Here is a 25,896-nt window from a genome sequence, read left to right as displayed (position 1 = left end):
AAAATATTCACTGAGGTAGAATGGTATTGTCTAGAACTGGGAAATAGAAATGGAGTATAAACAGGCAGCAGGATGGAACAGCTCTGCTTTCCCAAGGAGAGCAGCAAACAAGCAACAAATACCTGTAATTCTTAAACAGGAGCCTGGGTTAGAGAACTCTCTTGCACAGGTTCAACATTACATATTTTACATTCCTCTCATTGAACTAATAAATCTATGTCCAGACACACATAATAGAAGCATTGGAGTCCAGAGGTACAAGAGGTTAAAGGAACAAATGCCCTCATTCTCAGAATGAAAATGCCTTTTCCATTTGCAGTGGAAAGGCAGAATTTGAAGACTTGCTTTTATACAATGCTTTTATATTGCATTAACCTAATAATAAACTCTGATTAAGAAAAAAAACCCCAACAACCAGAGCTAGGGCTTATTCACCCTCTCTGAAGCTGATATAACACAATCTGCAGCAGAAAGCACAGTGGTATTCATGAGACAGCTCTGCTGTGAGATTCCAGCATGATTTTATCCTTTCTGGTGTGCATCCTCCTCAATTGCCCCTCCTCTAAAACGAAAACAAATCAAATTAATTTTTGCCATCCAGAATATGGGGGATTATATCCATACTCATGCACTGCAACAATCATAGAATGGCCTTGATCAGAAGGGACCTTGAAAATCATCCAGTTCCACCCCCTGCCATGGGCAGGGACATGTCCCACTATCCCAGGTTGCTCCAAGCCCCATCCAACCTGGCCCTGGACACTTCCAGGGATCCAGGGACAGCCACAGCTTCTCTGAGCAACCAGTGCCAAGGCCTCCCCACCCTCACAGGGAAGAAATTCTTTGGTCTTGGCAAGAGACACTTGAGAAGTTTATGACATGGATATATGGATGGACTGGACCCCTCAACACCTACCAGAGGAATCAGGCCCTCCAGTGGGATTTGCCCTTCCCAGCAGTAACCTGTCCCTGCACAAGTAGAGACATTTCAGCAAGGGAGTCCTCATGACCCTGGAAATTGTTCAGCAGAGAGAGGAAAAGCTGTGAAATACAGAGCAGACAAAGCCAAAGCATGGCTGGGACTCATTTGCTGCAAGTTTTCCTCTTTTCTGGGCCACCAGAAAACAGCCAATGAGAGTCACGTTAATTAAAGAGGTTTTGCTGGCCATAAATCACATGGACATTACTGGGAAGGGAAAAACTCCTTAAGCAACCAAACCGTGGTTTCTCCTGCCTCCTCTTGGAGCTGCATGGCCAAAGTGACATCAAGGTGAGTCTCTGTTTGGCAGAGGGTGAACTCTGATGGAAATCCATGGAGAAGGGAAGGGAAGAAACAAAACCGAACAGCATCACTCCAAACCCACATCCTCCTGTTATCCTCTTGCCCACTGCCTTGTTGAACACATTGTGTGTGCATTTGTTTCCTCTTTGAGGCCCATTTTTATTTAATGCCACAAAGATGTGCTGCTTGGAGAGAGCACGAATCCTTTGAACGTTTAATTAGGGGTGAGGGAGGCACTCTCTCCCTCTGCCTGCAGACTCTCAGCTCACATCTGGGTGTGCCAGCTTCCCCAGGCACTGGGGGAAATAAGGATACCCTTGAGACTGTGAAATGAAAGCAAAGCAATCCAGGCAGCCTCAGATCTGCACCCACACCAAGCTCTGAGAAACAGCAGTTTAGCTATGCCTATTTTTTTTTTTCTTTTTAATTGACACAGCCCTACATCCTTTGATCTTTGAAGGGCATGTTTATCCAACATTGTTCAGTGCAGCTATACTGCTTCTGGTTACAAATTGTGAGAGTCATGTTCTGTTTCAGTGAAACAATAGGATTTAATTATTAGCAGCCTTCAAAGACAAATGCAGGGCTCAGTCTTCTCTGATTACAAGGTCAGAGCAGCAGAGCAGTGGTTGGGACCAACAGAGTTAACAATACTGTTTACATTATTCTGGGAGAAAAGGCTTCACTTCCTAATTTTACATTCACTTTTCAAATTTTCTGTATTTGTAAAAACAAACAAAAAATTAATAAGTAATCAACACATAAATCTGAATCTTGATTAAATTTCACTTAAAGGTGAAATTTATTAAAGGTTGATTGTCCTTATGAAATGCAGCTCATTCAGTGACATTGAGTTTGGGTGCTAAATACAGGAATAGAGGGGACAGCTGCTGTGTTTTGCTCACAAGGTGAGCAAAATATTTATTCTGGGCTTTAAAGGTGGGGAAAATATTAGTTAAAAACTTGAGAAATTCTGTTTAAAGGGGAATATACTGACATGCTCTATTCAGAGGAGTAATACACCACAAAATTATTGTAGGTATAAAGACACCCACATGTGAAGGATTCTCCATTACTGAAATTTTTAAGAACAGGCAAGGTAAAGATCTTCCAGGAGCAGTTTTGTAAGGGACCCTCTACTGTGGCTGTGTGGGTAGAGATTTCTGCAGTGAAGCTTGGCTCAGGTTTCCCAACATAAACAGGTTTTGCATGTCATGATAACCCAAGGAATATCAGCTTTTACTGCTAATAATTGTAGATCCTAATCATTTAGGCATATGTGTCATTCCAAGCACAAGATGTGCTCAGTTTATGGCCCAGTGAGACATTCAATTAAAGATAAATCATCTTAGACATCAGTCTCTGGAGAAGTATGTGTTTTCCCTGTGTCTGCGGCTATTAAAGATAGAGGTAGTCTAGACTAAAATTCACTAAAGAAAGTGAAATGAATCTGAAACTTAGCTTTCAAATTGCTGCTTCCAACTAATTTTTGGCTTGAAAGTTTTCAAAAATAAGCTGTTAATTGCTTTTCATTTATTTTCTTTTTTTCTCTTAATGAAACAAGGCCTGAAGACACCAATCAAGGAGTGCAGAATGTGCGATAAAGCACAGAAAACAAACAAACAAACAAAAAATAAAAGTTCCTTAACTCAGAAAAAGGGCTATTTTAGATTAATATTTTACTTAAATTGAGTTATTGGAATAATTAATTTTGTACTTTGACCATCCTGCTGTGATAATAACACAGGGTAAGGGGAGAGAGGTGTCCTCTCCAGATGTCAGAGTTCATCATCCTCATCTCAGATCCCAGCAAGGATTTTTGTCCATTGGTTCAGGAACCCCATACTAACCTGATTTTCACCACAGAGTGGCACCCAATACTACTCCTTAAAGGATAAGAGAAAAGCAAGGCAAGAAACTTGTCTGGATAAAGCTGATGTAGAGTGTAATCAAAATGGGAAAAATAGGAAAAAAATTAACAGAGTTATGGAAATCAAAGAATTTTCACCTTGTGCAAACCTAAGTTTCTGCACTGGTGACACCAAAGGTGTAAAGAATGGCAAGTATCAGGGAGAGGAAGGTGATAAAGCTTTGAAGTTCATGTGGTCAACTGAGAATTACTGTGTGTTTACACTGTATGCTGAATTGTGTTCGCTCTTTATGAGGTTTGGACTTGATGATGAAGGTTAGACTTGATCTTGGAGGACTTTTCCAACCTTAATGATTCAATGGGTCTATGAAATTTTTGTTTGTTTGTTTTTTTTTGTTTTTTTTTTGTTGGTTTTGTTTGGTTGGTTTGTTTTTTGGGTTTTTCTGTTTGTGTTTTTTGTTTTGTTTTTTTGTGGTTTTTTAATTTGGTTTTGGGGAGGGTTGTGTTTTGTTTTTGTGGTTTTGTTTTTGTTTTGTGTTTTTGTGCTTTTGTTTTTGATTTTAATTTCCAGCTGAGAGAAATGAGAAATTGTTGATCTTGCTGCTTTTTTAGTTTAGTTTTTAGAGAGCATGAACAGAAGTCTGGGCATGAAAGTATTTGGAAGGAACAAGATCTGGTGTATCTTTGGGTCTTCAGGCTGGTAAGTAGCTAGCAAGATGTTATTTCTATATTATCATATCAGGCAAGAGTGTTTAATTTCCACTGAGACAAGCACCTTTCCCCACTTCCTTCCTCATCTCTGGAAATCTTTGGAACTGTTTGAAGATATCACATAGCAGAGTGTCTTGTTCTGGGATTAGTCCCACTGACCTGCTGGGTTAGAGGAAATCAGGTTAAAGTAAATCAGGTAATTAAGACCCCAATCCACTGAGATTCTTTATTCATTAGCTGCCCAAAGCCTGGTCCAGCAATTAACATTGTATTCCCAATACATTCACCAGAGCAAGCCATGCCAGGGATTTTATTTTAACACACTGAGACGGTTCTGCTGGCACACCCAACATCCACATTTCTGTTTCAGGAGGTGAAGTCCTCAAATCAGTATTCATGGCTTGGGCTGCAATTCTGTGGCAGAAGACAGGATAAAACTTGGAGACAAAGCAAAATCCCCAATCGTATTTATTGCCCTGAAACCACAGCTGGACGATGTCTGGGTTTTGCTTGGTCAGGCTTTTCTTTATTGTGTGTTTTGTCTTAGTGGAGTCCTGTGACACAAACCAGCCTCATTCCACAGAGCATCTCTCATAATCCCAGTCCCCAGAGACATTATCATAGTGGAGATTACAGCAACAGGCAGTGTTGCTGTTTCAAACGCTTCCAGTCACTTTCCCACCGTGACTTTTGATGCCTGTTGTTTGTGCTGGGATTGCTCTGTGTGTGTCAGGCTGTGGAATCTCACAGCAGGAATGATTATTCTTAGCTGATTACACCAGTTCACAGATCTGTGTTCAGCTCCTATCACATATTTGCCAAAAAGATCATGGGCAGATGGATCAGCTCTGTTGGCTTTTTTTTTTCAATTACGTAGGTTCCTAAATCTCATTAATTTCAGTGCTCAAAAATATTGTAAAATTTGGGTTTTGGGCACAAAGTACCCTATGGAATTTTAAGCACCTACCTGAGGATATTATTTCTGAAAATCTATGTCTGCTCCTGGAGAAAGCAGGTATTTTCAGAGGGCAGTGCAAACTGCCCAAGAGATCACTGCTCTCTTGGTCTATGAGTGCACTTTGCACAACAGATATGCACCTACAGACTCATAAATAAAGTTAAATGGAAAGAAAATGTGGGGTTTTTCCTCAGAATTCATCCTACTTTTAGATTTCTGAAGGTTCTGGAACACCAGGAGCAGGTGAGGGAGCTGGGGAAGGGGCTCAGCTTGGAGAAAAGGAGGCTCAGGGGGGCCTTGTGTCTCTGCACAACTCCCTGACAGGAGGGAACAGCTGGGGGTGTTGGGCTCTGCTCCCAGGAATAGGGACAGGAGGAGAGGGAATGGCCTCAAGTAGTCTCAGGGAGTTTGGGATGGGATATTAGGAAGAAATTCTTCACTGAAAGGGTTTCCAAGCATTGGAACTGTTCAGGGAAGTGGTGGAGTCACCATCCCTGGAGATTTGGTGCTTAGAGATCTGGATTAGTGGTGGGTTTGGCAGTGCTGGAGAATGGTTGGACTTGAGGATATTAGATGTCTTTTCCAATCTCAATGATTCTATTATTCTGTGAAATGGGAAGGCTGAGACATCACTGATGCCTCTTGCAGTCACTGAGAATGTGGAGGGGAGCTCAGCTCAGCTTGGACACTCATCCCCAACTCCTTTCAGGCAGTGAAGAGAACCCAACCACATGGCAATTAGTGCTTTAATTAGGATCAGCCTGATCAAATACTTAGGCAAAATACACTGCTCTGCCTGAAAGGCTTCAATGTGAGTTGGCATCAATATCAGTGTGCAGAATTGTTTGTGCTGGATCACGGACAAAGTTATCAAGAAGCCAAATTCAAAGGAATGAATGGAGCTGGGCTGGGAGGAGGAAGAAGGCAGTGAGTATTTTTGCAGGATAAAGATGATTGCTTTAATTATACCCACTCAAAAAAAAAAAAATAAAAAAGAAACGTTGCTGAGAAACACTCTCTTTCAGGCTTCTGTTTTCCAAACCTAAATAATGATTTTCATATTCATTGACAAGCTTCATTAGCTGGAATTAGAGGCTGTTTCTTATGCATTCTCCCATTACCCCATCCCCAGTACATGGTCCATCATGAAACAAAGGGAGAGATGTTTGAGATTCCTGTGTCAGAATCTCAGTAGGGGAAATAGAAGTGTGTTTTTCCTGGAGAATGAAAACCACGGCAATAACTACAGAAAAAAATAGCAAACACCCAATAAAATGAACTAGAGAGAAGAAAGGAATATCCTGAGATAATTTGGTGTGGGGTGAATTTAGCTCAACAGCAGGAAAAAAAATGACTAAGACCTTTGTCATAACAACGAAATGTGCACTGTGTCTAATTACAGCGACTTTGGGGTTGTTTTAATGGGGCTTTTTTAGCCGGCATCCATCCCCTCGTGCTGACGACAGTTCTCACTATCCCAGCAGCATCTATTTGTGGCAGGGAAGGGATTGCGGTGCCAAACGCTGAGTGAAAGTCTGCTGCCCTCCTGTGTACATCCTCAAAAAGACACGAGGCGAGGATGCCCTGGATTTGTCTCCCGTGCAGCTCCCGGGGGAGCGGCTGCTGTGTATTTACCCCTGGTCTGTGCCCCTGGTTCAGCCAAGAGTTGATGCAGATTCCTGCTAAAGGATGCGGCCCCTCGCTCTGCCGCCATCTGCTTGCTGTGTCCGCTGCTGTGTTTGGATGCCATTTGTTGCTCCATGTGTGCAGTGGGGAAAAAGGGCTGAGAGTGGGAGGAAAGCTGCTCTGGATTGTGCTCTGGGAGAGGGTGGGCTTGGGGCAGCCTCCAGTTGTGCAGAGGGGCTTTTCCCCGGGGGAATGGGCAGTATTTTCCATCAGGAGACTGACAAAACACAGAAATCACCTACCCAAGGCAGTTTTGGCCTCTCCACTGCTGGGAAAAAAGCATCTCAAGTCACATTTTCAGGAACCACTTAAACAGAACTTGGCCTTCCCTGGAGAAGCAGGTAGCTCACAGCATCACTGCCCCTCAGCCCTGTTCCCTGAGATTTGTCTAGGATTTACTTGCAACACGATTAAATGGAACCTGAGTGTTCTGTGTGCTCATTTCTGACCGTGAGAACTCTTCACAAAGTTCCCTCCTTACCTAAGCACGGTTCAGGGTTTAGGGTGAGTGCTTTGATGGTGATCATTTGGCATATTACTCTTACCACTGGCTGGCAGTAAGTAACATGATGTCCAGAAATACTATGCCTTTTAAACTTTTAAACTACAATGCCTTTTAAACCTTTATATATATATTAATTTTCTGCATCCTTCCAGTGCTTAAATGGGGCTTATGAAAAAGAGGGACAGTGAATTTTGACATGGACAGATATAAGGGGAAGTAAAAGAAGAGAGATTTAGATTAGAAATTAGGAAGAAATTCTTCCCTGTGAGGGTGGTGAGGACCTGGAAGAGGCTGCCCAGAGAAGCTGTGGCTGCCCCTGGATCCCTGGAAGTGTCCAAGGCCAGGTTGGACAGGGCTTGGAGCAACCTGGGATAGTGGGAGGTGTCCCTGCCCATGGCAGGGGGTAGAATTGGGTGATCTTTAAAGGTATTTTCAACCCAAATCATTCCATGATTCCATGATTTTTCTCAGGTTAAACACACATACACTAAAAAAAAAGTTGTATTACACTATGCAAAACAAATTTCTTTGCTCCTTAAGTTTCCCAGAACATGGGGGAAATTTATTTTATTCAAGACACCTCTGCATGGTTTCATCTTTGGAAGGTGAGTGGGTTTTGAAGAGTTAATTATAAACCTCCTGTTTGAGAAGCGTGAGACCAAATCTTGTTCTTAGATGTGCTACCCCTCTTGGTTTCAACTGAGTGATTTCAATAGGAAATCCAGTCATGCAGGTGTAATCATGGAAAAGAAAAGCACAGCCTATAGGGTTCAACAGTCCTAAAATATCCTTAAAAATTATGGCAGGTAAAAAAAAATCCCAAACCAGTAAACCTGGGAACCTAGATTTTCCTGTTTGATACTGTGTGATTGAGATATATTCAAGTGTTTAATCACAAATACATCTAAAATGAAAATAAAACAAAACTTGCACTTTTATTTTATTTTATTTTGGTATCAAAATTTGTGGATTAGAGGGATTTCTTTTATAGAATAATCATTTACATGGCAGAGCTCTGCAAAACGCTGAGACCTGGCAGTTTGATCCATGAATTTCCTGAGCTGAAAAGCCTCCCTGTGGAATAAGATCAGGACAGAACAGGATGACATTACACAACTGTCGTGTAGAGTTAAATAAACAGTGTGGGGATTAAATGCCATTTCTCAGATAGGACTAAGCTGTAATGGTTCTGGCTGCTTTCATGTAGGGTTTTTTATGAGTTGTTGGATGGAGAACCCAGCTGACAAGGACAAGTTTCCAGCTCCATCCCATTTCCTATTCAGCTGCTTTGGCTGAGGGAGTGTGCAGGGCTCTGCTGGGGCAGAGTTATGGAGCTGACACTTTCTTGGCTCCATTTCTGGGCAGAGGGAAGGAAAAAAGAAATCAGTTCTGTGCCAAGACTTTGCAATCTTGTCACATCCTACTGGCACTTCTGCCAAGGGTGTCAGGGAGGAGAGGGGTGAACGGAGGGACCAAGGGAAGGCATGGCAGCGCCTGTCCATCTCTTCCAAGAGCTCACCCAGGCTCTGTGATCTCCATGCCCAAGCTGGGGGGTGAGGAAGAACTGTGAAAAGCCTTGAATAAAGCCCCCACTGTTGAGGGAGGTAAAAGGGCAGGTCAGCTCCTCACACTGGCTACAACGCTTGGTCCCTAGAATGTCCTCAGAAGATAAAGTGACACTGCTTTGAGCTCAGAAAGGCACAGGGATTGCCTCTACCTCAGAAGATCTCTGCCTTGGTTTTTTAGGGGGTTTGGTGGAACTGGCTGACAAGGGTCAATATATCCTTCTAGCAGTATCTGCCTGTGTTGAACTTAGAATGCAACTGGGTGAAGCAAGCCTGGAATCTCCAATTTGTTCCTTCCTGCAGCAGTGCTCAAATTGAAATTCTGCTTTGAGGGAACCCATCCTAAAGGAAAACTCTTCTGTGGTCGATGTGCAGACTTGTACAAGGGAAGAATTAAAGTATTGCTTTTCTTCTCCCAAGTACACAAAAATGTCCACAGGGAGTTTTCCATGGAAAATAGCAGTAAGTGAACTCTAAGGCGTAAAATACTGAATTCAATGGGCCAGCATTTGTCATGAAAACCAGAGTTTTCATCAAGACATTAGATGTGGTGGGACTTGAGGCCTCTTCTCTATTTTTCAATCAATTTGAGATAATTCTGAATCAGAATGAGGGGAGTCACATGAGGAATTCGTTAAATGGCTCCAAACTGTTGACATGGCTACAGAAATAAGAAGGCTGTTTGGATTTCAGAAGGATTAAATTCTATTTATTTATCTCCTGCCTCCTCAGGAATGAAACATTTTGGTTCTGTTGCCTTCTCTTGCTCACTCACTGGTCCACTCTTTACTGGAAGGACCTTCCTGTTACTTTTGGGTGTAGTTTAACATCCGCCACATAAAGGACCTCAATCAACATTTCAGGCAAGATTCTACCACCTTGGAAGCGAAGGAGCAAGGACAGGACAGGCTCTTCCACTCAGGGAAGTAGAAGGAGGAGTTGAAAACAGAAATACAGACCCAGGATGAATCCTAAAGGAATGAGTGGCTTCTCTTCTTGTCATGGGCATGATGATTGTTACTGCGGGTGGCCACACTTAAGCAATGGTCACCAGCCCAAAAGTCCTGGCTGTGCCTTCAGCAGTGGCTGCTTTCCTACCTACCTCATCCTAAACAAGTCCTTTTGTCACTTCTGGTTGCCTTTATTTCTGTTGGAGCTGGAAATACATGCATGGGATTCCATCACATCCACTGGGAACGTCCTGTGGGGGTAGGGTATAGCTGAAGGCAATTCAGGTACTCCAAGGATGCTCCAGGCATGAAAATAATTCCACACATATGTTTTCTCAGAGTGACTCCTTCCTCTTCTCTCTCTGCTCTGGTTTGAATAAGAAAAACTTGCTGAACAGGCACCCCAGGGGGTTGATGTATTCCACAACCAATGGAAAACAATCCCAGAATCTTCCCAACAAATGCTTTTTCCTGCACATGCAGCTTTTTCTTCCAGCCACTGGTTGCAAATAGGCTTTATTGCTCAATGGCTGGCTCAAGTAGACATTTAACAGGCTTTAATTCTTCATCAGGCTTCAGATTTTCCACCCAGGAAATCTTCTTCCTTTTTAGCGCCTCTCTTTTCTTTCCCTTTGTTAAAAACAGGACATGACAGCCTGCAGGGTGATGTCTATTGTTGTGAGTTGAAAGATCTAGCACACTCCAGAGTCTGAGAGCATGAATGAATTATTAACATCCTTCCCCACTGCTGTGGGTAATGTATGCAGCACTTGAAAACCTTTTCTTCCCACTTAAAGCAGCGTAGATGTTTAGCAGCTATTCAAAACAGCCTGGCAGATGCTGTGTTAATATTGCTCAGTTAGGGCCTGACAGGGGTGAATTTTGGATCCTTCTTGCTGAACAGGAGAAGGACCATGGCCCAGGAGTAGAAGCAGCAGCATTCCAGCAATAATTAAACAGCTTGTCCCAACAGCCGTGCTAATTAGTGTGAGAGAAGGAAGGGCTGCACTACGCAGTTTTCAACTATGGCTGCTGCTGTCCAATTTATCTCAGATTACCAGGACAGGTTAACCAAGCACAGTCACCTGTAGATCACTCTGTGGTGCAAGTGGTGCTCATTTACAGAATCAAAGAACCATGAAATGGTTTGGGTTGGGAGGGACCTTAAAAATCATCTTGTTCCATGGCAGGGACATCTTCCACTATCCCAGGTTGCTCCAAGCCCTATCCAACCTGGCCTTGGACACTTCCAGGGGTGTGGCAGCCACAGCTCCTCTGGGCACCCTGTGCCAGGTCCTCACCACCCTCTTAGCAAAGAGCTTCTTCCTCATAATTAATCTAAACTTACTCCTCTTCAGCTTAAAGCCATTCCCTCTTGTCCAGTCACCACAGGCTGCTCTGCTTCCTGTAAGCCTCCTTTAGGTACTGGAAGACGAATTAGCTCCAAAAAATTTGTATCATTCTCCAGTTTTATCTGCCCCTCTCCACTGAGAGGGAGTCTCATTGTCACAGCCTGCCTCCTCCTCCTTAGTGACCCTCTTGGACCACATCTCCAGCTCCTGCTCTGCTTGAACTGTGGGTGTCCCCTGTGATGCTCCTCTGCTGAGCACCCCTGCCTGTGGGGATGGTGATCCCAGGATTCAGGAGGGAGCCTGAGCTGGGGACCTTTCCTGGAAGCAGTAGGATGAAAGCCACCAGACTTAGGTTGGTTGATGTCACTCCAATCAGGCTGCCATGCACACCTGCAAGGTTGTCACGTCTCACGTGCTGAGGACAGAGGATTCCAAACATACTTAGAGCACTTTCTAGCACATGTTTTGAAACCAAAACATGGCAATTGTCTCATACATCAAGAAAGGAAAAGGAAAAGGTTGAAAAGGCCTACCCTCTGCTACTTTCATTTTCTTCCTGCATCACATTTTTCTCTGAAATGCCTCAGCTCTCTTCATGTCCATGAGCTATTTAGTCATGGACTGTGGAGAGTGAGTGTGATGGTCAGGGGATGCAATCACAGCAGAAAAGCCAAAGTGTGTTCTTCTCTTGTGTTCTCTTGTGTTCTTCTCTGCCCCCAGCTATGAACACCTGCAGGACTGCTTGGTAGCACCTCTGAGGCTGCTGTCCTGGTGTTAAGCTCAGTTCCACCGTGTTGGTGGTCCCAGAGTTATCAGAGAGGGCTGGCAGCAGATATGTTCTTGACAGGCACTCTGCTCTCAACCACACCTCTGTCAGAGAGAGATTAAAGAAGTTGAATTCCACCCAGTTTGTCTCCCTGTGAGAGATGCTGTTAGCTGACCTGCTGGACCAGAAAGTTTTGTTCCTCAGACCTTCAACACTTCACTTAGCCGCCTGGTCAGAATAATTTCTGCTCCCTGGGCTTTCCCTGTACATGGAAATAATTTAAACATTTTCTTGAGAGAAGAGGCTGGGAGTGGGAAAAGAAGAAATCACAAGCCAGAAGCATCTGCATTTTTTTTCATGCTGTTTTTCATGCTGAAAACTGAATCTAGCTCTGCAGCAGCTGAGTGTTGACTTGGTCTGTGATTTCACCTTGAGGGCTGAATTTGTCAAGGCTCCATGAGGGTTTAAACCCCCAGGCTGAAAGCTCTTGTGGTAGTGAAGGAGGATGGTGTCAGACAGCCCCTGAGCAGGTGATATCTAGAAGGTTTCCTATGCCCATGGTGCCATGAAAGAGGGTCTGGTCTGCACTGCCCTGTCCTCTCTCCTGTGGCACAATCAGAACAATCCAGTGTTTCTGGTCACAGACATGTGGGTCAGGATGTCACAGTGAGATGTGCTTGTCCTGCTCCATACTTGATCCAGATCACAGGTGTGAGAAGTACTGGGAGCCTCCCTCAACAAAGCAAAGTTGGGCTCTCCAGTGCTTGCTCATGGCCAAGCAGGCAACCCCAACTCAGATATTCTTACACAGAATTGCTCTTGTCCCTTTCAATGCCCATGAAGGTGCAGCTGCTCTGTGCTGCAGGAGGGTGACACCCGGTGTCACCAGCTTTGTTGTGAGGGACAGTCTGGAGACACAAAGATAGACATAGCTGGTGAGTGGGGACCCTGAAACACTTCCCTTTGGGGACCCGCTGCACACTCTGGAAGTTTGGACTCCATGCCTCGCTGTGCAGTGCCAAAAGTGTTTCTTTCTCCTTCTAAAGAGGATTTAAAATACCCAGGATAATAGGCAGTTTTGTTCTTCAAACTTTCTCAGCCTTAAGTCCTTGTTTTGAAACAAATTCTCCTTCTCCGTACCCTGTGGACTTAAAGCTAATAACATGTATGAGTACCCACTTTGTTAACAAACATCTCACCCAGACTATGCAAACCATCAAGTTTCCTGAAGAAATTTGGATTTTTCCCTCTGCTTCAGGTCAAGGTAAAGCATTTGGTGGACACCAAGAAGGCGCTTTCAGAGTGCCCAGGCTGCATGAGATGGAACAGCATGAAGCTGACTGAGAACAGAGTAAACATCTGCTTAACCAACTTCTGCCTCCAGCAATGTCCAACAGAAAATGTATAAAGGAAGACCAAAAATATCCTGACATCAAGCAGCTCTGAGTCTTCAGCAGCTACCAAGATGATAAGTCCTGAATTATGTTTTCATGCCAGAATATATTCTATCACTTTTTGAAACCTTCTAGGTGTTCTCATCCCCTTGTCTTTTGGCAAAGTGCATCACAGCTGTACTTCAACCTGCTACAAGAAATATGTCTTGTTTTTTCTGAACTCATCAGACAGAAATGCTATTTGATGTTCCCCTGGGGGTCAGTATTAGGAAAATTAGATACAAGTTCCTGTATTCATTTGTATCAGATGCCCCCTCAGCTACCTTTTTTTCAGACAAATAAGATCCTAGAGTTTGTAATTCTTCATTACAGAGAAACAATTCTATATTTTAACATTTTGTCACATTGGCACTGTTTCCAGTCCCAGGATATTGTGCTCTCAGGTGGGGAGACAGGACAGCAACAACAAATAACATCAGCTGAAGGCCATGGAAAGATTTGTATAGTAGTGTAATGATTTCTGTTATTGTTCTGTTAGCAAAGGCTGTATCACAAAACAAAAATGGCATTTTCCTGATCACAAAATTTTGTCTTAGAAGAATTAAAAACCCCGAATTACTCTCACATCCATCATGAACCTTGCAGAAGTGCCACAATTAGTGAGCAGGAGATGTGGTTGCCCATGAATTTCACTGGTCTATTTGAGAGTCCTCAGAACCCCAGATGGTTCATTCTCTGCCACAGCAAGAATTCTAGATGAATAGAAGTTCTCAGGCCAGTGCAGCTCTGGAGCCTGTCTTCCCTTCCTCCCAAAGCTAGTATAAAATCTCTTTCTAATAAATAAATAAAAAAAAAAAGGCATTTTTCATTAAAATACAAGCATCAAGACAGCATGCTGGAGAGCATAGAATTAGAAATCCAGAGGACACATCTCAATACCTAGACACAGATATGCATAAGACAGAAATGATGTGACTCTATATTTTGTAAATCCCAAGAGCTTCATATTTTTCAGACAATCCCATATTGTTCCTTTTTCTGAAACCTCAAGCTTGTGTCTCATCAGCTAAAATGGCTTCATTTTCAGCGACGCTGGGGTAGAATTCATCCCACCTAATGTCACCTCTGTAGGTGTTAGCCACTCTTTCCCCACTTACAATTTAAGAAAAATATGGTCATTTTTAAGACATGATTCATCCATCCTGATTTCCACATCTATGATTGTCTGAGTTTAATGTGTTCTGGAAGGGCTTGTCTCTCTCAGGGTATAAACCCTGAACTGCAGTGGATGCTGAGCACCCATCAAATTGATAGGCTGGCACTTGCATTCCAAATTTGAACATCTGCGTCTCTCAGGGTTCCAAAAAGAGATGCATCATCTCCTTTTGCTCTCTGTATTATATCCATTTGCTTTTCCAGGTGGTTTCATCTTATTTCACCAAGATTTCTATGTGAGGGAAACAGTCTTCCCTGAAGCAAAAAAAAAAAAAAAAAAACAAAACAAAAACAAACCCAACTTCCCTCCAATGCCCAGACAGATTCCCTCAGTGCTAATGTGTGTTTTATGTCAGGCAGTAAAACTCTCGTGTGTCACTGTTTACACATCAACACGACGTACAGGATTAGGCTGTAAAAGGAACATGCTGATTTTGGCTCCTTTTGCCAACAGGGATAAATCACTCCATATGTCAAGTGGCAGTGAAGTCTTGGTGTAGAGTATTAATGGAACTATCCTTTAATACCTGTGGGCCATGGCCAGAAGAGGATAAACATTTGTTTCTTGATCTTCGGGCAACAGCTGGGAATTAACAGAATTAATAGTGCTTGGAGAAAGAAATATTAAAGGAAATCACAGGGATAAAATGAACACAGGGATTTTAATGGTATTTTCAGCCTTTTTTTTTTTTTTTTTTTTTTTTTTTTTTTTTTTTTTTATGGGAGGATATAGAATACAGAACAAATCCAAGCAGGAGGTGACATCAATCCCTCCCTGAGACAGCTTGGAGCCACTTCCTCTTATCCACTGCCATTTATACTCTGGTCTAGTTATGAGCCAGGACTAGTTAGGAGTGACTCAGACCCTCCCAGTACAAAGGTTTTTCAATAATTTTGAGCTACTGATGCATTACTCAGGGAACTGGGATAAACAACCACAAATTAGCTATGGTGGAAAATAAGATAAAAGCACAACTTAAACAATCACAGATCCAACATGTGGTTCTGGCTCCAGCATCACTGACATTCATGTTTGAAATTGTCCTTTTCCAATTTGCCAAAACTACAAGTCCACATCTCAGACTTATTTCCACTAGCCATTGACTCCCCAACAGCCACAGAATTTCTTCTCAAAATCTAAGAATAACTCTGGGAGCCCCTGTTAGGAAGGTTCATCCATCCAGATTGACATGAAAATGATAACCTAAAGGACAAAAAGCTTTGGAACGAAGTGTTCCTCTTGGCCTTCAGGAAAATCAATCTAAGTGAAAGCAAACCACACACATTATTAGCATTCCTTTAAAAAGGAAAATAAAGCTGGCATGTTTTTGAGAAAATAAGGGACACCTAGGGAAAAACATGTTCTCTTTTTCTCACTCTGAAGAGGAGGTGACTTCAGATTTTGATAGTACACTTTTCTGACCTGAAATGCAGCACATCAGATCTGTGGCACAGCTTTCCCTATCAAATTCTCATTTTATAGGATGATCACTAACGTTCCATCAGTTTGCTTGCATTGAAATTAAATATATGGCAATATAAGGGACACAACACCTTTAAACTTATCACAGGCCATGCCTGAGGTTCAGACCTCCCTAGTTCATGTTATCTACTTTTGCTTTCACTTATAAAAGAAAATGTGACTGTGCATCAAGGAATTTACCTATATTGTCTTGATAAACACCTATTTTTTTATTTCTTTTGATGAAACAGTGAGTGCCTGCAACATAGTTGAATAGATGGAGATAGATGGAGAAAAATCGAGAAGGTGGTCTTAAGAAATGAGTGTTATGTGAGGAGAAAAACTGTTAATGCTCAGTTGAGCCCCGCACTGGTGTGAACTTCAAACCTCCTTTTCTTTGGAGACATCACTGGGACACTGCAAGTACAGAGGTGTCCTGTGTGAGGGTAAAAGGAGATGATTCACTAGATCATGTTCTAAGAATGGGAATCTTGTACCCTGACATCCAGAGAAGTGGCTCACACCACAACTACCCCCTCCCCCCCCGCCCCCGCAGACCTTCATCACCTCCTGGTGTATTTTTGGTTGGAGGCTGGGTCTGCTTTCTCTGTTCACGCCCTGCACCGATCAATCCACATCCCACACCAGTACCAGCCCAAGTATGCAGCCCCCGAGGCCAAAACTGCTTTAGGTAAATCGATTCCTGATGCACCTTTCCTCTCTTCTCTTCTCTTTGTGCCTCCCTGGCATCTCTGGGAATACAAATGCTTCAATTTGCCATGATCCTTTCATCTTTCAGCGGGTGAGGCCCTGCTATTACAACCCTCTGCATGTTGTGTAATTATTGTAACAGCTCCCTTCAGGCTCAAGTCATTAGAGCTGTCATTTGATTAGGTTTTTGTCACGGGTCTTTTAAAGAATGGCTGTACCCTTCACATATAACATATGTTAATTTATTTCCACAAACATGCAAGTGTCTCTCCTCAGCTTGACAGTGACTTGATCAGATTTTGTGTTTCTTTTGCACATATTACTCTCTTTTAAATGCTGACCAGATGGAAAAGACAATCCCATGCTTGATCATATTTTTTGCTTATAATTTCATCTTATCAACAGATCCAACACATGAATTTAACTTACATATGTGAATCAGCATGGGTTCTTCAGACAGCTCTGTAATCATAAGATTAACATTTAACAACTAGTAATTTTCCCATAAAATTTTATTTGTAGGAAGAAGAAATTTCTCTTTCTCTTCCCTAAACTATGTCAGTGTGCTTTTACAGGATGTTTAAGTTTCCACTGGCTTCAGTAAGTGTTTAACTCTTTCAGCTGTGGCTGTCAGCTCTCTGATGAATCCACACCTGAAACATCTGTAATCAAAACACACTCAATTCCTACATTATCATCTACCACGGATGTTCTTGAAGAGCTTCATATGTTTGAGAAACGTTCATTTCTCTTATTCCATCTGGGCAATTATTAACCTACTACACTCTGACCACAATACCAGTCATTTAAAAGTTTTATAATATTCCTTTATCTGTGTTTGAACAGTATTTGTTAGTAAGGTGGTAAATCCTTAAATATCTTAAATAGGATTTATGCTGTCCTGACCTGCAAACTCAAGTTATTGACCTGTGGGGAGAAATTGTTCCTATGTTCTGAGCTGTTGTGGTCATTCAGTTTTATATAACTCTATTCAGGCAGCTGTTGCCCAAAACCAATTTGGATTAGTTTCTCAGTAGAAGAAAAATAAAAGGAACAGAACTAATACCCTCCAGCCATCACTGCTCAGCACCACGACCTTGTGACCATCACAGCCTGGTAAAAAGCTAAACCAGATGGTTTGGATGTCTGGTATCATTTTCACCTAAGGAAAATACAGGACCTTGCAAAGTGACTGGGTGGCTCACAGGGTCAATAACTGTCCTGCCATTAAGAACCTGATGTTTCTGCACAAATGGACAGAATGGATTTGCTGTTTTGGTGTTCTGCAGTGCCAGTGACAACGCCCAGTGTGACAAATACTCATAACTCAGGTGCATCTGCCTTCGGCTCCACGTTGTCCAAGCACACTGTATCAGAAACAGGGACACGCAGCAGGAATTTACAAAATGGTCCCCGCTGAATCTTCAGGCCCCCAAAAGAGTTGAAGAAAAATGGTTCCTTTAACTTTTCTCACTGATGTGGATGGGTGAGGCAGCAGCACTGAGGGTTTTCATGATCTGTTCAGCTACAGAACAAAAATTGTGGTGGCTTCCTGTAAAGAAACCGTCTGCTGAGGCAGAACGTGACAATCTGTGCCCACTTCAAACGCTGCACCCTCTCTCCTGCAGCTTTTGTTCCAGACACCCAACAGCAAGTCAGGAGAAAATTTTAGTTTTTTGTTTTTTAAAAAGTGCTAATTTTATTTTCATTGACATATTTAGGAGCAACCCTTGCTGCATACTCATGATCTCAACCACTTATCACTGTTTGCTCTCGAAAGAAAACTTGAAGTATAAGTATTGTCCCTTCTTCTGGGTCCTGAGTCATGTAGAACCCCAATAAGGGAGCCAATTACAGGAAATAACTTAAAAGAGACCCCAGAAAGCCAGGACAACATAAAAGCAAGGAATTATCAAGGTTGGAAAAACCGTCTTAGGTCATCAATCCAACCATTAACTGCCAAGGCCACTATTAAACCATGGTGCCATGAGCCACCCTAAGTGCCACATGTCCTTTGAACACTTCCAGGAATGACAATTCCATCACTTCCTTGGGCAGACTGTTCCAGTACAACTTGATGCCATTTCCTCTCCTCCTGTCCCTGTTCCTGGGAGCACAGCCCGACTCCCCCGGCTGTCCCCTCCTGTCAGGGAGTTGTTCAGAGCCACAAGGTCCCCCCCTGAGCCTCCGTTTCTCCAGGCTAAGCCCCTTTCCCATCTCCCTCAGCTCCTCCTGGTGCTCCAGACCCTTCCCAGCTCTGTTCCCTTCTCTGGACACTCTCCAGCCCCTCAGTGTCTTTCTTGTAGTGAGGGGCCCAGATCTGAACTGAACATACAGACCTGTACCTCTAGCAGAGAGAGAAACAGGTCAGGACACCTTCTCTGCCCATTGACACGGCTTGTCTGGTGTCTAAACCAAGCATGCAAAGCCAGACCAACCCCTCAGGTGCTGGGACAGCATGGAGAACAGCTGTTTGGGTTGGTGAACAGCTCTGCATGGAGCTGGAAGTTAAGGACCATGGTAGAAAGGACGCTCCTCTAATTCATGTGCTGAAATAATTACAGACAGCTCATGCCTGTATAATGTAAACTGATTGTGTGCCAGACCATGCTTATTTTTCTCAAACCTGCTTTGGTTTCACACATTAAAAAAAAAGAAAAAAAAAAAAAAAAAAAGAAAAAAAGAAAGACCAAACAATTCTTTTTCCTAAAAGTACAGTCAGAAAGTCTGATTTTGGGGGAGCTGCTTTGCTCCTGCTGTCTGCCCTGCTTCTCCAGCACCATGGGCTGCACATCAAGGAGGAGAGATGCTTGAAACCCCCAAAGGTGGGAAAGTTTGCAAGTATCCCTCTTCAGGAGGCAAACAGCTGCTTTTGGGTGTTACATTTTTCCACCTCAAACCAGCCCTCGGTGGGCCAAGCAGATAAAGCTCCACCACAAGCTACAGTGCAGCTCATGTGACAATTTTTTCTACTGAAGACTTGAAGGCAAACGTTTGACACATGTCTGGTTTTCTAACCACAGAGACAATATCTCCTTCCTCTGGGCTCCATGGGGAGGCAGGGGCTGGAGAGTTTCTCACTCTTCCCCCAAGTCCCCTGAATCATTCACCCTCAGAGATACCTGAGCAAGAGGAAAATTAACTCAAGAAGAAACCTCAGGGGCAGTTAGTTTGTGGTCTCCCATCCCAATCAGTCCCAGCTAAGTTCTGGGGCCTTGATCCATGGGACTCTGCAGTTTTCCCAGGTGCAAAAGTCCCAAGTCCCAGTGAATCCACAGTATGGATCCATCTGCTGGTTTCCATCTTCCCCTTCACACCATCACCCCAGGGAATAGTAATGCAATGCAGGAGATGCTGTTGGGGTCTGATAGGTGCTACTGAATCATCTTAAACAGGGTCCAAGAAAAACAATAAAAATGTGTTCCCATACTTTTCTTTTGTTTTTACTTACCACAGGAAATAGGCATCAAAGGGCTGCTCTGAGGAGGCAGAGTGAAAGCAGAACTGCTCTTGTAACAAAGGCCCTCTGTGATTCACGTCCTTCTGCTTTTCCTAGAAGGAAAGTAATATATTATGGTACTTGTTTATGAAAATTTAAAGAGGAATCACCCTCGTGGTGACCTGATCAGAGGATTTGAACCCTGTGGAAAAGTCTGTGACTCAGGGTCTTCAGGCCCAAATTTGCCATAGTCCCACCATGCCACCAGCTCTTTCATGGTCTCTGCACAAAAACATCAGGTCACAGAATCTCAGAATACCCTGATTTTGAAGGGACCCACAAGACATTTCACTTGGCTCTGGGAATTATACTCCTAAGGGAGTCTTGAAGAGTAAAGAATGGGAGATCATCATCTGAGGACAGGCACTGACTCTTGGTCCCTGGACCAGGTCACTACAGACCTCTGCAGCCTCCAAGCCAGGTGGCACCAGTTCAGATTCATGATGAGTGGAACAAGAAGTGGTGACTGAGACTGATGGGGTGGGTTAACAAAAGACATGGAAATGGGCTCTGGCTGATGAGTGGGAGTGTGTGAGGAAGAAAACAAAAAAATTGGGGTGGCCAAAAGAGCACATCAACCTGGGCAGGATTCAACAAAGAAACTCACCTCTAAAAAAGAGGAGTAGAAATGTTACGATTTTGTATTTCTGCTTCTCTAAAAGTGAAATGTTGGCACTCTGAACAGCCTGTTTTCTCTGAGAAGTGGAGTTAACTGTGAACACAGACAGGGAGTTAAATACAGGGGAAATAAAAGAAACCACTGAACCTGGCAAGGAACAAAACATTTCAACCTGACTTAAAGAGACCTTCTCTGGGTGGCTTTGTTGATTTCCAAAGAACTCCCCTCAACACCTTCCTTCAATGAAATCACCTCTCACTCCCCACCTGTATTATTTTTTTATTAATTTCATTTACTAAATCCAGACATTTATGAGTGCCCTGCTTCTGTCCACATCTTAACTCAACTTGAACTCCTACTCTTTGTCACTGGAGGGGCATCTGGGAGGTAAAAGCCCTTCTGCACCTCTTAAAAAAAATACAGTTCTGCATATATTCCTTTCCCAGGCTCATCTGTCCATAATACCAACAGAAGAATGACAAGAGTACCTATAGTCAGTACCAACAGAAAGCAGAACTTGAAATTACCTCAGCTGGTTGTGGGGATTCATGATGTCAAGTTCAGGCGTCACAGTTATGGCTGTGTCCCCCAGCTCTTCCTTAATGTCTCCTAACCACACTGTCAAGGCTGAATTCTCAATCTGCCAATACTTTTTCTGATGTTTCAGTTCTTGATTACCACCACACTCTGAGCTCCTATCAAGGGACCTAGACTCCCACAAAGCAAGAATTTCTCTTCAATCTTAGATAAGTCATAAAGTCTTCTGTGTTTTCAGCTTCTTTTGATAATAGCTGGTTTAAAGGATCACTCTCACGTCTTGATGTGGAGTGCAGCACTCCTCCCATGCCTGCTTCACGCTTTTGTCGTTAATTTCCTCTGCCTGAGTTAGCTGAAAAACATTAAAAGAATGAAGTGTTTCACAGCCAGCTGCTGTCAGAAATGTTTTCCTTCCATGGCATGCTTACCTAGGTGATACAAAATTAAGCAGTCACTCTCCTCTCTCCCTGAAGATGCAGCTCATTTAGTGCTTATATCCAGGCTCATCTTCCAGGCACTGCATTAGTCATTTACATCACTTTAGTTAACTCCTTACATCATTAAATATTCACTAATCATGCTCAATGGCTGTGCCAGGACTCTGTTTTCTCCAGGGTCTGAGTTTCAGTTATTTCTCACTGTGGAACCAGGATGTTTTCACACTTGAGGATTACTGTACACCATCCTGTTACCATATATTAGCTGCTTCTGATTGATTGCTTGTGTTTCCACATTTTCCAGTTACTGGGAGCTTGCCAAACCAGAGCTTTCCAAATGCAAGGCTCTTTGTTTCCTTTATTTCGAACCACTGAGCTGTCTTGCTTATACCTGGTGGTTTTCAGTTACTGTGATGTGGCTACATGTCCGTGTTCATCCTAGAATATTGATTCCAGAATAAAGGCTCTCATTGTTGGGAAAAACGTGTAAAACTCACTTGGTGTATTGATTGGCTCGTTACTGTCTTGTGAAATGAGATTCATGACCTGACTTCTGCTGCTGCATTCAATACACATGTGAATGAGACTGCTGCTGGAATAAAGTTTGAGCTGCCTGCCAGTCCTGTCAGACAATAAATCAAGGCCAGAAAATATTTCAAAAGTTTGAAAAGTTGAGACGAGTTTCAGTCCTTCATTCCCAGTCCTTCAGTCCCTGCAGAGAATCTTCACAAGGACTCTCCTCCAGAACCTCTCCTAAGATCTGATAAGCTGCCAGTGTTTAGGGAAGCTTCATTTTTGGGTCCTCAGCAAAGAATTGTAAGAGAGCCTCATTTTCAGGGCTTGATACCCAGCCTTTTTTGATGCTTATCCCTATCATATACACAAAAACCCATCGGCCGCTTCAAAGTATTTCTGAAAGTCCTGTCCTAAGAGGACTACTTGAGTTCCTACTTTTTGCTTTGACTTCCAGGACTGGAACTCTGGCTCTCCAGACATGTTCAGCAAGAATGAGTTTGACTCCAAGTGAACAAGTCTCTGACATTTCATGGTCAATCTATTTCAATGACAATTTCAGTGTGACCTTAGTGCTGCTGACCATGTCTGTTTAATGCTGCTGCTTCCTCTCTAGCGCCCATCTTTCTGAAACAGTACATCACTCATCATAATAAGATCAAAAAGGAGAAACTCTCCCTCATTGTCAGGAGAGAAACTTTATAAAATTCAGAAAGTAAATGAGTCGTTTACATACTGCAGTAGGTTTTTCATGCAGTGCTCCTTTGTCCCATTTAATTTCAGGCAAGTTAAATATTACCAGTTTAAGTATTTTGAACTCAGGGTTTACTGCTCACAAGCTAACAGTAAAATTTTGTTACATTAATTGTAATTAAAACTTTTCTTAATTCACCATCCACATGTACAGGCAGTCTGCAAACATCTTTTATTTTCTGTGATGTTGTTTGGTCTGTAACTTGGATGCATAATTTCCATTAAATGTGACTTGGGTTGGAAACTTACGTTGCCCACTGAAACCCACTGAGGTTCCTATCTACAGTAATTGCTCTTATTTGTGCTGTACACAAATATTTACAGAAAAATATAGATGCAAACTCAGGGGTGGTGTGAGTGTGTTCAGAGAAATCACAGAATTGCAGTGAATTAGGATGTGAAGAGATCATGTCTTCCTTCATCTGTCTCAGAGTGGGATCAACCCCACCTGTTCAGTTCTCTATAGCACAGAATCACAAAATGTGATGGGTTGGAAGGGACTTTAAAGACTCTCCAGCTCCACCACCTGCCATGGGCAGGGACAGCTTCCCATGTCCTAGTGTGCTCCAAGCCCCATCCAGCCTGGTCCTGGACACTTCCAGGGATGGGACATCCACAGCTTCTCTGGACAACTTGTGCCAGGGCCTCCCCACCCTCACAGCAAAGGATTTGTTTATGATATCTAATCTAGATCTCCCATTTTCCAGTTTGAAGCTATCCCCCCTTGTCCCAAGCCTTAATTTCCCATTGAAGGAAGTACATATTTCACCTCATTGAAGCTCTTGTTCACATGCAGGTTCACCTGACTTGTTCTTCAGACCTCAGGTGATGGTTCCTCCAACAAACCTGCTCAGACTGTCTTGGTCACCTCTGATGAAACAGCTCCAATGTTTGCCTTAATTCCCCTTTGCTGGAGTTTAAACCCATTACTTCCAGTCCTGTCCATGTCATTGAAGCCAGTGAATGCAGCCCACAGCAAATGTCCTTTGGTGTTTTAGGGTAATAATTGCCTTATTGTGGGTCCTTTTTTACAAAGGAAAAATATATAACAAGGCACCATTTTTTTCTTCCTAAGCACTTGCTGTGAAAGAGAGATAGAAAGTGATACTCTGACAGCAAGGTGGTGTGTCATACATTACCCCATATGACTTCTTATTTAATTAATAGCTCCATCCTGAAAATATTTGCACAATTTTATTCCAGTAATCTTGTGGACACATAAATATTGGCAACATTAATTCACAGAAACATCTTTCTTCATTTTTAGAGATTATGTGCTGCTCATGCTGTTACAAATCAGGCCTGATTTGTAAGTCCAAACAGCTGAAGTCTGAACTGATCCTCATATTTCTGTAGAAATGTGCTGGAAAACAGCCTTTCATTGAATTATTGCACTAAAAAACAATTAAAAAGAAAAAGAAGGAGAAGAATATACACATATACAAAACCCTACATGAATAATGAGTTACCAGGATGTGCCATTATTCAGTCAGTTTTAGAGATTGCATCATCTGTTTTATTTTGGCATGTCATGCTGTCAAACAATCTTCAAACTTTCACATTTGAGATCTACCTCAAACATAAATCCTCTTCAAGTGGTGCATTTCAAGAGCCTGTCAAAACCCCCCCAGGATTCAATGTATTTTACTGAAATTCAAAAGAAAGTACACATCCATACACATGCAAACACATGTATATATGTATATGCATATAAATGTGTATATAGATATTTAATTTATGCAGTTTGAAATCCAGATTTAGCCATAAAAACTCAGTTCACTGTTTTTCTCTTTGTATGGGAAAAGATGAGTCAATCATCAACCCAGTGCTTGTGTCTGAATCTCTTCTCTCCAAATCTGGCTCAAACAGAAGTAACACAAATGAATTATTTGGAACTATACCAACATGAAAGTATAGCAATGGAGGAAAGAATAATAACCCTCTGTGCATGAAGCTGAAGAGGTTTATTTTAGTTTCATTTATTCCCAGGCTTTTCAGCTGGGAGTGCTGGGGTTTTTTTAACTTCATATGGTGTAACTTGAGGCTGCTGTAAAAACTCCTTTATTCATTTAAATATTTTTTCTTCTTCCTTTGTAGCATCTATAACCCTTGACTCTCTCATGGAAAATGTGTCCCTCAAAGACTCCTCACAAGAGAGATTGACTCAAGGCTGGTTTCATCTTGACTGCATTTTGTAGGACAGGAAATATAAGCAACATTGACCTAATCCTATGACCTGAGGTATGAAAAAACAAATAAATTAAGGGGAAAGATTTGCATTTGGCTGTTTGCTCGTGGGGTCAGTTTTAAGGAGTTAATGGCCCCACCTCCTGCAGGACCTTGGAGCAATATCTACACAACTTTTGCATAAGTCCAGGTCTGACTTATCCAGTTTGGATCCAATGCACCCAGTGCAGATATCCAGAGCTCAGCTCACTCAGCACCCTGCTGTTACCTGGTTCATTAGCAAGTTCCAAAAAATACCCATGTCACCTTCCTCCACTTATATCCCAGCATTGTTTAAGGCCATTCCTGCAATTTCAGATCAAAATGTCTTGTCCTCAGCAGACACAGAGAAGGGATACATCTCTTTCTTTGCTTCTATTGACTGTTTTGAAAGAAGCTTGTGTATTATGCTTGCTGCTCACTTCTCTTGACCTGAATATTGTTACATTAATTGTAATTAAAGCCTTTCTTAATTCAACATCCAGATGTACAGGCAGTCTGCAAATGTCTTCTATTTTCTGTGGTGTTGTTTTGTTGTTTTATGTTCTGTGGTGTTGTTTGGGATTTGGGTGTAGGGAACATGGCAGTAGAAATAAATGGAAGTTATTCCATCTATTTCCATGGCCATGTTCCCTACACCCTAATCCCTGTTACCATCCTCTGGCCTCCTCAAAAAGCACATTGGACCCCACCTGGCACTCACTGCAGTCAAAGAGAAGATGACACCTAGATGGTCCAGTCTTTTAATACGGGTTTTCCAGCCTGCATTAAAACAGCAGTTTTTCCTTTCCATGGAGCCTGTTTCAGTGGGATTTGTCCATTATATCCAGCCTGGCTGGATTTTTACTCTTCAAGCTGCAAACTAATCTTTGGTTGAAAGTATTC

General features: G+C 42.6%; 1 long non-coding RNA gene across 1 annotated transcript in view; it reads left to right on the top strand.

Moving 5' to 3' along the window:
- The window catches only part of LOC131591916 (uncharacterized), a 29,511-nt gene extending 4,380 nt beyond the window's left edge, over nucleotides 1-25,131 (top strand). The window contains exons 2-3 of the long non-coding RNA XR_009280484.1: nucleotides 3,765-3,852; nucleotides 24,883-25,131. This is a non-coding gene — a long non-coding RNA (uncharacterized LOC131591916). The remainder of the gene's footprint in view (nucleotides 1-3,764; nucleotides 3,853-24,882) is intronic.
- Nucleotides 25,132-25,896: the final 765 nt, after the last annotated feature.

This window comes from Poecile atricapillus, chromosome W, assembly GCF_030490865.1.
Source record: "Poecile atricapillus isolate bPoeAtr1 chromosome W, bPoeAtr1.hap1, whole genome shotgun sequence".
Lineage (NCBI taxonomy): Eukaryota > Metazoa > Chordata > Aves > Passeriformes > Paridae > Poecile > Poecile atricapillus.
Note: the sequence above shows the minus strand (reverse complement) of the source record. Positions and strands in the feature narration are given on the sequence as shown.